The sequence below is a fragment of the Trachypithecus francoisi genome, unplaced genomic scaffold, assembly GCF_009764315.1.
Source record: "Trachypithecus francoisi isolate TF-2019V2 unplaced genomic scaffold, Tfra_2.0 Lachesis_group1, whole genome shotgun sequence".
NCBI lineage: Eukaryota > Metazoa > Chordata > Mammalia > Primates > Cercopithecidae > Trachypithecus > Trachypithecus francoisi.
In genome coordinates, this window is record NW_022681454.1 from 133741566 (window position 1) to 133755796 (window position 14231).

Genomic DNA, 14231 nt, shown 5'->3' on the forward strand with positions numbered 1-14231 from the left:
GAAAAACAGTCAGTAGCCTATGTTAAAGATTTCCCCAAAGGGAATGAATTTTTGTGTAAAAGAGAATAAGAGAAGTTCTCATCGCAAAATTACATTTGAAAATAGCATATTTAGAGGTGGAGAAAACAGTTTTCTCAAAGCAGTGATTATGTAAGAACAGCTGTGATGACTGGATCTCAGCCAAAACCTTCACATAATCTCAACCCTGTTAGGATACAGCAATAAAGTATCAAATTTAACCATTAGTTAAAAGGAGATAGGTCTTAATTAAATATTGAACTGATGCCATCATCGTTATAGTGAAGGCAAATTAGGAAGTAGACGTATGTGAAAATAATTTTAAGACAGAGTGAGAGATGTACCTTGGTACCTTGGCAACAAAGTTTAATTCAGGTGACTCAGAGCCCAGAGTTGTGCCCTAGTTGATCTGTAGGTATTTCTGACACATTTTGCCACTTGACTTAGAAATTTTTAAAAAAACTAATGTGACAATTAGACAACTGTGGGTTAAAGAAAAAATAGTGGATCATTTTGTAAGTGACCCACATTAGACCTATGGTTGCATATTTTCTCCTTAAGTAGTTTTGTCATATGCATGTAAACAGGAAAGGAAGAAAAAAGTGCTTTTCTCTTATCATTCTACATCTTTCTGTCTCTTTTTGAATTAACAATAGTTTCATCAAGAAAAGACTTTTTTAAAAACTCAGAAAACCAAAAGTTAAAGCAGAGATGAGTCCAAATATCTTTTCTCTCTTCTTTCCATTCACTCAATCTGTGAAAATTTTCTTTACTCTTATGTGAAACTCTAACTTGTTGGGATATGTAAAAAGTAATTTGCAGTTACAAGATTCACTGCTCTTATTAATAAAATAAAATAAAACTGGGAAAATAATGCATTATAATATATTACATTTAAAAAATGAAGGTAATTTAAAACAAAACTTGACCTTTTAATTTAATTCAGAACTTTACTTTTGAAAGATGGCAAAAAACAAACACACGACTATTGGTTATTTTGTAAGATGTGTGCAAAACATAATATAGGTCTCTATCTTTATGTATATTATACTAGTTTTAAAAAAATATATTGTTTTTTAGTTGACAAAGTAATTGTACATATTTATGGGGTTCAGTGTGATGTTTCAATACATGTATATATTGTATAATGATAAAATCTGGGTATCATGCATATTAACCACTTCATATATTTAGCATTTATTTGTGGTAAGAACATATAAAGTCCTCTCCTCTAGCTATTTTGAAATATAAAAGTGTTAACCATAGTTTCCCTAATGTGTACTAGAACACCAGAAATTATTTCTTCTGTCTACTTGTAATTTTGTACCCACTGACAAATCTTTCCCCCACCTCCCTCCCATCTCCCCTCCCACTAACAACTCTTCTACTCTCTATTTTTATGGGATCATCTGTTTTAGATTCCATTTATGAGTGAGATCACGTGGGTATTTTTCCTCCTGTGCCTGGCTTATTTCCTTTAACATAATGTCCCTCAGGTTTATCCACATTGTTGCCAACTCTTTTTATGGCTGAATTGTATTCCCTGCGTATGCGTACCACATTTTCTTCAGGGATGCATCCTTGGGTGGGCACATAGGTAGATTTCATATCTTGGCTATTGTGAATAGTGCTGCAGTGAACATGCGGTGCAGATCTCTTTCACATAGATTCATTTTATGCGAGGATATAACAATGGTAACATGGGTGGATCCTTTTTTCCCTTTTAGACTGTGCTATTTCACAGTGTCTGAAAAGAATTACTTTTTACATATTGTCCAATGGCAGGAATGTATGGGAGGACCCTCCAAACCTCTTAATGCAGGAAGCAGAAGACTCTTCTTCACTGAAACAGGTAGCTCAATCCTCCTACTATTTTAAGATTTTAATGTAAAACAGCTTTAACTTTTAGAAAACTTGCAAGAATAGTCCATAGAACTCCTATATATCCTTTAGCTAAAATCTCTACTCACATTTCAGCAACTGTCCCAGGAACAGGCTTTGGGGAAAACATTCCAGTTCAGGATTATACATTGTACCTGGGCATCTTGTCTCTTCAGTCACTTTCCATCTCAGTCAGTCCCTTGATCTTTCTTTGATTTTTAAGTACTTTAGTATTTTTGAAGATTATTGCTGAAAGAGTTAAGGATGAACACCCCCAATTACCCCAACCTAGCATATGGGTAATTTCAAGCTGAAAGCACTTGAGAAGCATCAGTATCAGAGAGACTTATCTGAACTTCCCTTTCTTACCTACAGCAAGCCATTAGAACTCCTGTGAGAATGCCGCCTTCCCACACCAACACAAGAACACAACCTGTATTGCCAGTGACTGAGAAGTGATGCTGCAATGGATTTTAATAAGTAAAATACTAAATAAACCCTTATCTTCGACTTGACTTTATACACCTCTGTGTATCTCCTAATTACTTCCCTAGAATTCACAACAACTAGTCCAGTCTCTCCTGTTTTATCATTTCTTCACACAATTTATCATTCTTTGTTTTAAAAGAACAAAACCTTTCTGCTTTGGCTATTACTTCAGGTTTTCCCTCTCTTGTGAGGATCTCCATGTAAAATGCTTTTTTACTTGTTAATCTGGTCTGTGTCAGTTTGGTTCCTAGACCCAGCCAGAGATCCCACTGAAGAACTACAATGGCTGGCTGAGATTTTTAGGCACCTCTACATAATCCAGTCGTTTTGTAAAACATCCCTCAATTTGGATTTGTTCAATATTTCTTCATGATTAGACCTAGGGAATGCATATCAAATATGCTATGTCCTTTCCCTTGCAATCTCTGGGTGGCAACTGATATTTCTCCATGCCACGACTGATGATAATGACTATGTCCACTTTATAAAGATGATACATCAAGGTATGTTTCCTTTTCTGTAATTTTTTTTCCTTTTCTGTAAACATGTTTAGGTGGGAGATACTTTGAAACCATTTAAAGCCCTTCTATTCAACCCTTTCACCCACTCATTTTAGCACACCTTAATGTTGCTGGAATTAATACTATAGTGACTGCTAAATAGTGATGTCTAAATGTACTAAATCCTTCTACAGCTGTTAGCTGGCATTCCACAGTGTGGAAGAATTTGCCATTATCATATAATTCATTAATTCATTCACTTAGATGGATGGACTTCTGGATTCTCATGCTATTGAATGAATCGTAATTTGTTACTATTATTGGTTGTTTTGATGCTCAAATTCTCCCATATCTGGCTACTGGAAACTCATTAATGTTGGCTTTTCTGCCTTTAAAAAATCCATACATTCTTTGCACACTTCCTAATTCTCTGGCACTCATGATGTTCCAAGTTATCTTGTACTTGCACTTCCCCAGTCCTAGAATCCGCCATTTCTCCATGGAGCCCTTGTTCCTTTTAGTGGGGAACGGTGTTTGATACAGAAAAAGAGATGCACAGGGCAAGGCTGTGTGGGAATGAGCATGGGACTCCCAGGCATGTGAAGAAAGGGGCAGAGATTGTAGTGATGCATCTACAATCCAAGTGACACCAAAGATTGCCAGTGACCACCAGAAGCTAGAGAGAGGAACTGAACTCACTCTCCCTTCAAGTCTCCAGAAGGAACCAACCTGACTGACATTTTAATTTCAAACTTTTGGCCTCCAGAAGTGTGAGATAATAAATTTCTGTTGAAATAAGCCATGTAGTTTGTGATAATTTGTTATAGTAGCACTATAAAACTAATACACATATGACGCTGCAGCATCTCAAGTGTCACTCCCAGGCATGCCTCCCTTCAGGAAATTCCACATTTTCACCTATCAGGAAACTCTCTGGTACATTATAATCTTAGTGAGAAGGAACGCTGTACAGCACAAGGTTATTTAATAAAAGCAAAAGATCATATGGAAAGAAATGCTCAAAGGATTGTCTCCCCACCAAAATGTAAACACCACATAGGTGAGGACTTCATACTTTTTATTCACTTCTGAATTCCCAGACACACACACACACACACAAATAAATAACTTGCCACAAAACATAAATGCCATAAGATTTAGTTGAGATAAATCTCATTAAGGATTAGGGTACTCAAGAAAACTATCAATTTTCATGTTTGTCCTAGTTCTATCCATTTAGTTTTTGAAATATGAGCAGCATTTGGGAAAGGAAACTCCAGACAAGCATTTCAAACAATAGAAACTATAGAAAGAAGGACAAAGAGACATAAAATGAACCTTATGTTATTGTTGGGTGGTGGTGCAACTAGACTGGGTTGAAAAAGAAATCAATGTGAGCTTAAGGTGTGTTTTTGTGTGTGTCTGTGTGTATATAGGGAAGGGATAGAGGGATTATGCTAAAAATAGTAATGGATTGAAAGTCAGTTTGAAAAGTTAGGCAATAGAAAAATTACATGTATATATGTTCAGGATAATTGTATTTCCTGTATTTTTATATTATAATTTTATTTCAGGATAATTTAAAACTGAATATATTTGTGGCAAAAGAAGATGGATAGTGATGCACCACATCAGGAGTTAGCAGATTATAACCCATGGGACAATTTCATCAGCCACCTGTTTTTGTAAATAAAGTTTTATTAGAACACAACCACATCAGTTTATATTATCTATAGCTGCCTTCACACCACAATGGCAGAGTTGAATAGTCATGACAGAGAACATCTGGTCCATAAAGCCTAACATATTTAACATCTGGATCTTTACAAAATATTTGCCAACTCTTGCTCTAGATAAAAACAGAAAACAGGGTGCTTGCTGAGTGGGTTATATTTCTACAGAAATATATGTGCCATATTTTACAGAGAACAGGGCAAACAGTTCTTTCTGAATTTGGAGGAAGTAGGGATGCAGGGTGTGAATTACAGTCTCGGAGTCAAAGTCACATCTTTAATCCTTGAGTCTCATGTCCCAGGACATGGAAGACAATGCCGTCAATTTGTGTGGAAAGAGTAGTGTGAATGGACTGCAAGGCTCAGAATATATTGTGATTTAGCAACCAATGCAAGAACGTCAAGAAGCCAGTATGTCTAGCCTGTTTAGTGCAATGATAGATGCTCTCTGCTGCAACAGATAACTCTTTAGGTAAATCAATCTGTTTCTTTCTCTCTCTTACACACACACACGCACACGCACACACACACACAGACACAAACACAGTAGCAGCAGGAGCAGCAGCATTTCACAAAAGCCCAAGCGAGACTGAAAAGGAAAAAAACATGTTAGGTGATCTGTAGTTCAGTTGCTTCACCCCTTAATTTCTTCATAATTCAGGACCTATGTACTTTTAGTAAGCAGTTTTATTTGGAACGATCAGTTTTATTTGGAAGGCGAAAGATATTTTCATTGTCTGTTTTTTAACCCAACAGGATTGGAGTAGAAATATGAAGAAACAAATGGACGAATAAGTTTATGCTCTTGCTTTCAAGTGGTGCTAAGTAGACGTGTTTGCTATAGATTATGAGACTGGCAATAAAAATATGAGAATAAAAATACAAAATATTTTATTTGAAATATTTGATCTAATTAGCCATATTTTCAAAACTAATCTGTGAGTTTTCACTATGTCATTCTTCAAAAAATTCCATGATGAATAGATCAGGGTCTTTAAAACCAAACAGATTTAAGATTAAATTTGAGCTCTCTCAGTTATTAGGTACACGTTTTTTGCAATTTACTTAAACTCAGTAGGCCTTAGATTCCTAATCTATAAAATGGGATAAAATGTCTGTGAGGCAGTATTTCAGCAAGTAATAATTAAGGAAAAACATGGAAAGTGTTGGACACAGTGACCTACACAGTATAAATGCTCTATAAATAGCAGTTACCATATTTTTGCTGTTTTTATGACATATTAGGTTTAATTTCTCCAATAGCATAGTTTCATTACTATAATCCAAACCATTAATTCAAACAATAGACTTTTAACTGGTCTCCTTGTCCCAAATGATACCCTTCTCCAAATCATCTTCGTGCTGCTATCAATTAGGATATATTTGTACTACTCAAACCCTACTCAGTTGGAATAAATGAGAAGCTGGAAATCCAGAGTTGGTTCAGACTTCCTATTGATTGACTCAGAAGTCCAACTTCATCATTTAAAACGCAAGTACTTTCCATCTTTCTGTTCTGCTTCCCCAATTGTCAACATCTGAATCAGCATAAGTTTTCTTCAAGGTTCTAGCACCAGTAACAACCTGGGCCTTGTTTACATTTGGCAAAGAAAAGAAGAACAGTGCTTTTATACAATTGACTGTTATACATGACAGATCCAGTTTCTTGGGACTATTTATACTGAGACCAAAAACTTTCACCCTTGAGGTTGAGAGTACAGTTTATTCTTAGACCCTTAAGCTGTATCTTATGTGTTAGCATGAGAAAAAAGGTAAATATAGGCTAGCTAATATTCACAATAAAACATTTCATACAAAATTGCTTCAGGATCTCTCTTAGGTCTGTTTAGGGGAAGTGGTAAGGGGATTCCCTACCTTAGTCCCATGCCTGAGTGTGGTGTGCTATTTGGAGTGAATCCTCTTGTGTCTGGAATGATACAAGCCCCAAAATAAATAGATTTCCTTCACCCTTGGGCTTGAGCCATGTGTGTGGTCCTTGCTTAGCTCTTGCCCTCTCTTTGCCAATATATGGACCACTTTTAGTCTACAGCACCTGTGGATAAACAGGTCCCGTATCTTGCGCAGTTTGCATTGCTGGAGCTTATAGTATTCACTCCATGTCTTCTGCAGATTCTGTGCCGTGTGGTTTACAACCCACCCAGGGGTGAACACATGTATCTCCTGAAAGGGCTTTTAAGATTGTTGCTCTGCAACATCAAAAGGTCTTTCCAATTGATATCGTCAATTATCTCCAGTTGTGATATTGTGCTCTCAGGGGTCAGTCTGAAGCCGGACCCAAAGAAGGACTGGTATTCCTTGCACAAGTTGGACTCTTCATGCTTCACCTGCAGGCTGTTTGCCTATCCTCCTCACTAAAGACAGGCAGGGGTGCTGTTGGTATTGAAAAAAGATTACATTGTAGCAATTCAGTGATTATAGTCTAAAGTGTTCAAGAGATGATGTGGCTGGGCGAGGTGTTGTTCTACATTTATACTACATAATGCTAAATGGTAAATTTAGTATGACCAAAAAAAGAGAATTATCATTCAAAGTTTCCTGGGTACTATGGGCAAGATTTATATCTGTGGTCATCATCATTAAATCATAGTGCTAGTCTTGAGAAAATCATTAAAAGCCAATATTCATGGGTGACACTTGAGATGTTGCAGCGTCATATGTGTATTAGTTTTATAGTGCTACTATAACAAGTTATCACAAACTACATGGCTTATTTCAACAGCAATTTATTATCTCACACTTCTGGAGGCCAAAAGTTTGAAATTAAAATGTCAGTCAGGTTGGTTCCTTCTGGAGACTTGAAGGGAGAGTGAGTTCAGTTCCTCTCTCTAGCTTCTGGTGGTCACTGGCAATCTTTGGTGTCACTTGGATTGTAGATGCATCACTACAATCTCTGCCCCTTTCTTCACATGTCATTCTTCTCTTCTGTGTCTGTGTCCAACTTTCCCTCTTCTTACAAGGACGTGGGTCATTGCATTAGGGCTCACTCTAATCCAATGTGATCACATCTTAATTTGATTGTATTTGCAAAGACTATTTACAAATAAGGTCTCAAATGAGATCCAATAAGGGCCATCTGTAGTGGCTGCTGCCATCACACCACTGCAGCATGGAGGTGTGGCTGGGGCTGCACTCTCCGTGGAGCCAGCAGGAGCCAGGGACAAATGGGAGTCCTGATCTTTCCAAGTTGGTGGGGCAGGAGCTCCTGCGTGCAGCTGTAGCTGCCCAAGTCGTGGCTGCGGATCCTGCCTCCTGCTCGATGAAGCAGGCAGGAGTCCCACCCTCTCAGATGCAGCTGCAGCCACCCAATTTGTAGCTGAAGACTTGAGCCTTCCTGTGCTCTTGGCAGGGGCAGAAGCAGGCAAGAGACCCGCCCTCCTGGGTACAGCTGTAGCCACCCAAACTGAGACTGTGCACTTGGGCCTACTGCTTCACAAAGCAGTCAAGAGCACCCCAGCCCCACCCTCCCCGCCACAACAGCTTCAGCTGCCCAAACTGTGACTGTGGACACAGGCATCCCTGCACTCTAGCACTCTAGGGGACCCGGGAAGGCCCCCCTTGCCCTTGCAGGTTTAGAAATGTCTGTTCCAAGTGCCTGGCTTTTCCCTGCTGTTGGTGCCTACTCTGATCTCAGAGCAAAGTCGAGGCTGAGCCTGGGCACTGTCACAGCCCAGCTGGGTGTGCATGCTCTCAGGGGAGTGCTGATACATCATTCTTCTGCCAGCTCAGCCCCCTCTGGACTTTGGGTCCCAGTGAGCATAGGAGGGAAGCTGGCAGGGGACTGAGGGCAGCTTGGTACTGGCCTGCAGGTGCCCCTTGGAACGTACAGCCTGGGTGCCAGGAATGGCAGCAGGAGGCAGACAGTCTCTTGAGTGGAAGAGAGTGGTCCCCTATGAGGGCCCACCTTCAGGCCAGGGTGGGCTTAAACGCTGACGGCTGATGCTGAGCTGTCAGACCCACTGACTGGAGTGGGAACTCATGGTGCCTTTTCTGGGCCTGGCCATGGTTGTCCATGGACCAATCAACATGCACTTCCTCCCTGCTAAGGCCCACAAAATCCCTGGAATCAGTCAGAGTAGAGCAGACGTTGGGATGATCAGCTACCCACCCCAGGGCCTCCTCTCTGCTGAGAGCTGCAGACGTTGGGACAACCAGCTGCAGAGAGGAATTGTCTACTCCAGTGCCTCCTCTGAGCTATTCTGTCACTCAATAAAGCTCCTCTTTGCCTTGTTCACCCTCCGCTGGTTCACATGTCTCATTTTTCTTAGATGGAGGACAAGAACTTGGGACCTGCCCAATGGCAGGGATGAAAGAGCTGTAACACAAACAAGACCGAAACATGTCCTTTGCCCACCACCTTGTGAGTAAAGAGAAGGAGAGAAGAACCGAAGCCCTTTGGGAAGCCCAGACCTGGGATCTCCCCAAGCCAGGGCTGTGACTCCCTCTTTGGGATCCTGAACTTCTGGAGACTCCAAGCTTCCAGGCAGCACTGTGTTCCCTGGTGGCAGACAGGGAAGCTGCTTATGGTGCATCTGGTCCAGCCGCAGCCTCACTGAGAACCAGCACACATGTCAGCACCTGGAGCTGCCCACCCTGCTGCAGCAGCTGGGATGACTGATTGTGCACAATGGCTGGACTCCACACTGGCACACTCACATACCCCTCACCACTCCATACCTGACCTGCCCTTGGCAAGTGTAAGATCCAGGTTAGTAGCATGAGCTGAGCACAGACTATCAGGCCAAGCTGGCAGAATGAACCCAGGGAACCCAATCCAAACTTGGGCAAAGGTACCGCTGGCCACATAGGTTTCTAGCCAGAAAAGGGGCACCCCAAGGATCCTGAAATGTTATGGGTATGAGGAGTTAGTACTGGAATATATCTTTTGTGCGGAAGAGAACACAGTTCTACCCAGAACAATGAATAACGATGTATACAGCATTACGTTCATTGTATCAAGGATCTTCAGAGTCAAGAAGATCTGCATCATTGAATATTGGCAGGTTCTAAGGAAACTTGGGAGTGGTAACAACATTGCTACTTTTATTTATTGGCCAGAGATATGAAATTAGCCAGTAATGGCACCATTAATAATAGAGAAAAGATGATGCAAGGGCACTATGAAGACTCTTTATGTGTACTCACTGGGTGATAAATACTTAAGAGCCTCTTTTCTACCCACTATTCTTAATCTTCATTGATAACTCACTATCTCACGTGGTCTAAATAATTTTGTAAAACCGGTTTTGTGAGTCAAATTGTTTATATAGATAGGGACTTACAAAGTAATTTTGCTGGAACCTCAGCCACCTAGTAGACTTAGTAGCAGCCCTAGTCACTCCCTTCATCAAATAATACCAAAGACTACATTGCCTATGGTATACACCCAACACCTCTTAAGCTATATAACATGAATTTCTACACTTCTGCTACATGAACTAATTCAGAGTATTATGTTGCGTTTAAATAGCTAGCCTCTAAAAATGCTTTAACTCCAAGAGTTATTCCTAGGAAAGAACATGAAAATAAATTTTATTTATTTCACCATATCATTTGTGGATATAACAGTATATTCACACATCTTTATTCATACTCACAGACTATAATTAGATTACACTTCCCTCCATATTTCAAATTTGATTGACGGTAACTGATTAGAGAGAGTATTTCACCAAGTCTTCTCAGTCACACATGTTTATAAACCATCTCTTTGGAAACGGCACATCTGCACATGGTTGTGCCACTTGTTTTAACCTAATTTTTATAATAGATTTGCTCTCTGAAATTGTCATTTTCTAGACCTTGTACTGTAAATCACAAGACAACTTATAGTTAGATACCTATGTACAGAGTGCAATACTGATACTGACATCCCAACAGACTGTAAGGTCCATGTAGAATCTTTCACATGAATAGTCCTGTAACAGATTATGGATCATTTTAAGGTGTCAGCTGTACGCTAAGGACTGACTACTACACTGTTTCTTACATACAGCCAAATATCTTCATAAGGGATACAGCCCTGAAAGCTGTCACTGAATTCTCATGCCTCAGCAGTAAGCTTTTAACTGATTCACTGGAAGTGAAGTCAAATCAAGACTTGAAAGATAACATGAAGAAAAACCAGATCAATAACATGCTCATTTCTTTTGGGAGACCCACTGACAGACTGTGGCTTCAATGCAGTATGAAGCTCCTAACTAAGAAAATTTGTTGTTAGCCCAGGTCTGTTTTACAGCTGTCCAGGCAGGAGAGTAATGTTAGGGTTGGAGAGACAAGGAAAATATATAATCGGGGGAAGGGCAGTGAGGTTGAGATTGTTAGGGTTCTTCTCATTAAGTTAATCTTCTACCTAGGGTACAGAAAAGAGTTTTATGAATATAATCAGCAACAACCAACAAGTAGCTTATTAATCTACTAGTTTGGAACACAACCATTTAGAATAGAGAGGGTAGATTTTACAAAATATCTACATGAATTTTGTTTCGATACAGAGCTTATACTGTATTTCACTTGTCATCTCTCATTGTAATACAACTAGAATATAATGTTTTCTTTCTTAAATCCAGTAGTATATTTAAAAGATTTATTTGGTAACATTGAGAAGGGAATTTGGAGAAAGAGTTCATAACGGACAAGTGGTGTTAACTCTAGTTTTAAAATGAGACACCCTCCTTGATTCTATCTTTTTATCACACATAAAACATTGTATTATTTATTTTAAAATATTTCCCCTATGTATTATTTCCTTTTCTTTCTGGTATTCACAGCTATAATACAAATGTCATCAATAGGAAATTATTACGTATTTTATAGAATTATTTAAAAACTACTTTTTGAAATAAAATATGTAACACAAAAATAGCCTATTTCATTTGTGATAAGAGACATCACATATCTTTCAAAGTTACCATGAAAAAAGACACATGAAATATGTATTAGTCTGTTTTCATTCTGCTGATAAAGTCATACCTGAGACTGGGAAGTAAAAGAGGCTTACTTGGACTTACAGTTCCACATGCCTGGGGAAGTCCTCAGAATCATGTCGGGAGGTAAAGGCACTTTTTACATGGTGATGGCAAGAGAAAATGAGGAAGAGGCAAAAGAGGAAACCCCTGATAAACCCATCAGGTCTCATGAGACTTATTTACTATCACAAGAACAGCACGGGAAAGAAAGCATGCCTCCATGATTCAATTACATCCCCCTAGCTCCCTCCCACAACACGTGGGAATTCTGGGAGACACAGTTCAGTTGAGATTGGAATGGAGACACAGCAAAATCATATCAAAATATAAATCCATACATAATAAATTACCTACCTTTTTTTTTCTTTCATAAATTACCTGTCATTTGGTGCTGAAAAGAAAGGCATTAACAGTAAAATGTTTTAGTCCAATGGGATAAACCTACATTTTGAAAAGAAAAATATATTTGGGTCACCATAGCATTTTGAGGCATGAAGCTTTAACAGGGCTTTTGAGAACTAGGATAATTTGAATTAGAGGGACTTGATTTCAGATACAAAGCAGATGATAATCAAAAGTTTCTCTTTCATAAATTTTCTGATTAGGAATCTCAAATAGGGACATTTAACATTCAAGAGTTGTTTAATAATAATGAGTCTATGGATAATTTGTCATAAAATGTAAGCACTAGATTATACTTCATAGATAGAGTTAGTACCAGTTCATTTGTGAAACTCAATCCTTCACAAGAGAGTTTTGTTTTAACCACTACTCAGAGATGGTCAGAATGTAAACACCATACTTATATTTTCTATGTTTTAATTTCTCATTAATTTCTACAGATTTTTTGCAGATATAACATTTAAATTCCTGTAGGACCCAGGAAATTGCACCATTGAAATGATTGTAAGATTTAACAACAGAATCTCTGGGCTATGACAAACAGGACTAACTGCACAAGATTTTTGTAACTGGAGAGAAGTTTCTCTTTGATGATGACTTTTGGGAAAGTGGATGAGTGTTTTTAAGAGTCTTTTTTTTTTTTCAGACAAGCAAGATTACTATGCAAAATTTCCCCAATTTTACAAATCTATACCAAATAAAATTTAAATACTATGAAATACTGCAGACCCAACACAAAATGTCTACTGGTGGAATCTTGCCCAGGGACAATAAATTTGTTAGTTCATGTTGGACAAATCCTACTGAATAGTTGTTTTAAATGTCAGGCTTTGGAAAATAAAGATAATTAAGCATTTTTTATTTTTTTGTCCTTCAAGAAGTACACAGACTTGGTAAGGAAGATTAGGCCTGCACATAACATCTGCGTTTGCAAGCCCAAGTCAAGAGTAAAAAATGTAGGCACCCAGCATTTCCCCTTTTATTCCTCTATAACTCTTCACTAAAAGGAACATCTCAGCCCTCACATCCAAGCTCCATCCATAGCCACTGAGTGTAACCACAGAAGCCTCATGCTTAACATTAGGGCTTAATGGTGAGCACACTAGTAGTAAAGTCACCTTTCTGTAGCCTCGGGGAAATGAACTATGGAAGAAGAAGAGGAGGAGAGCTCTGAGATATAAATTCCATGCAGAAGGTACAACAGGCTTCAGGTGGACAGGAATCCTTAGCTCCTGCCATCCAGTCACACTGGAAAGTGGGATGACAAATGGAGGACAAACAGAAGTACTCTAAAGCTTTGTGTAGGGAGCAGGTGCTTGATGGTTAACTCCAAGGGTTATACTGAGGGAGAACAATGTGCAAACAAATATTTTGGGCATTAGTTGATCACTTACCCTTATGTCCTCAGCAATAAGTCTATAGAGGTTTATTTCCTATGTAACATACTTGGCAGCTACTTATTCTCTTACAAACACGCTGTATTCAAGTTTAGAAAAACTTATATAATCCACTCTTAATATCCGAGTGAATGAGTAATCTGCTGCATTGTAAAGAACAGTTATCTTGCCCAGAAAATGTGCCTTTAAGAAAACAGCTTAAAGATGTCTTTGACAGAGGACATAACTACAGATATTTTCTCTATGGGGCTTTTGCCTCTCTATATGGAAGCACTCTTAATTCAATAACATGCAGCACTTCAAAATCATAAAATGACAAATTTTGGGCTTATATGGTTTTTCAATGTTAAACTTTTACTGCCTCCTATATGTGAATTTCAGATGTTAGGTGTTTGAACACTTCGTGAAAAAAACAAAAAAAAATGTTTTTCACTAGTACATTCTTGAGAGAGAGAGAGATACCAATATCCCTTAAAGAAGAAAAGATGCTTTTAGGGATGCTTTTGGAAATAATTTTACAAGACAAACAGCTCTCCATCCCCACCGTTAATAACTTGTTAGTCCACAAAGAAGATAGTGTAAGGGGAAAGCTAAATGCACTGGTTAAGCATCTTCAATAGCATAGTAATAAAATCAAAGCAACTGTCCTAAGATTCTTGGCAATTTTCAAGTGGAGTCAGTAACATGGGTCCAGAAAAGGGCACATTGGTATCACACAGAATAATTTTAATAGTTTTTCTGAATCCCAGTGCATTGAACATCCTCATTTTAGAACTGAAATAGCAGCAATAAAGGCAACAAAGTTGTGATAAAAATAGTTAATGA

The 14231-nt window shown here is 38.6% G+C and overlaps 1 long non-coding RNA gene across 1 annotated transcript in view; it reads right to left on the minus strand.

Annotated features, from left to right (window-relative positions):
• Positions 1-14231, minus strand: part of LOC117085917 — a 419918-nt gene that overhangs the window by 118952 nt on the left and 286735 nt on the right. Inside the window, exon 3 of the long non-coding RNA XR_004438131.1 lies at positions 6497-6548. This is a non-coding gene — a long non-coding RNA (uncharacterized LOC117085917). The remainder of the gene's footprint in view (positions 1-6496; positions 6549-14231) is intronic.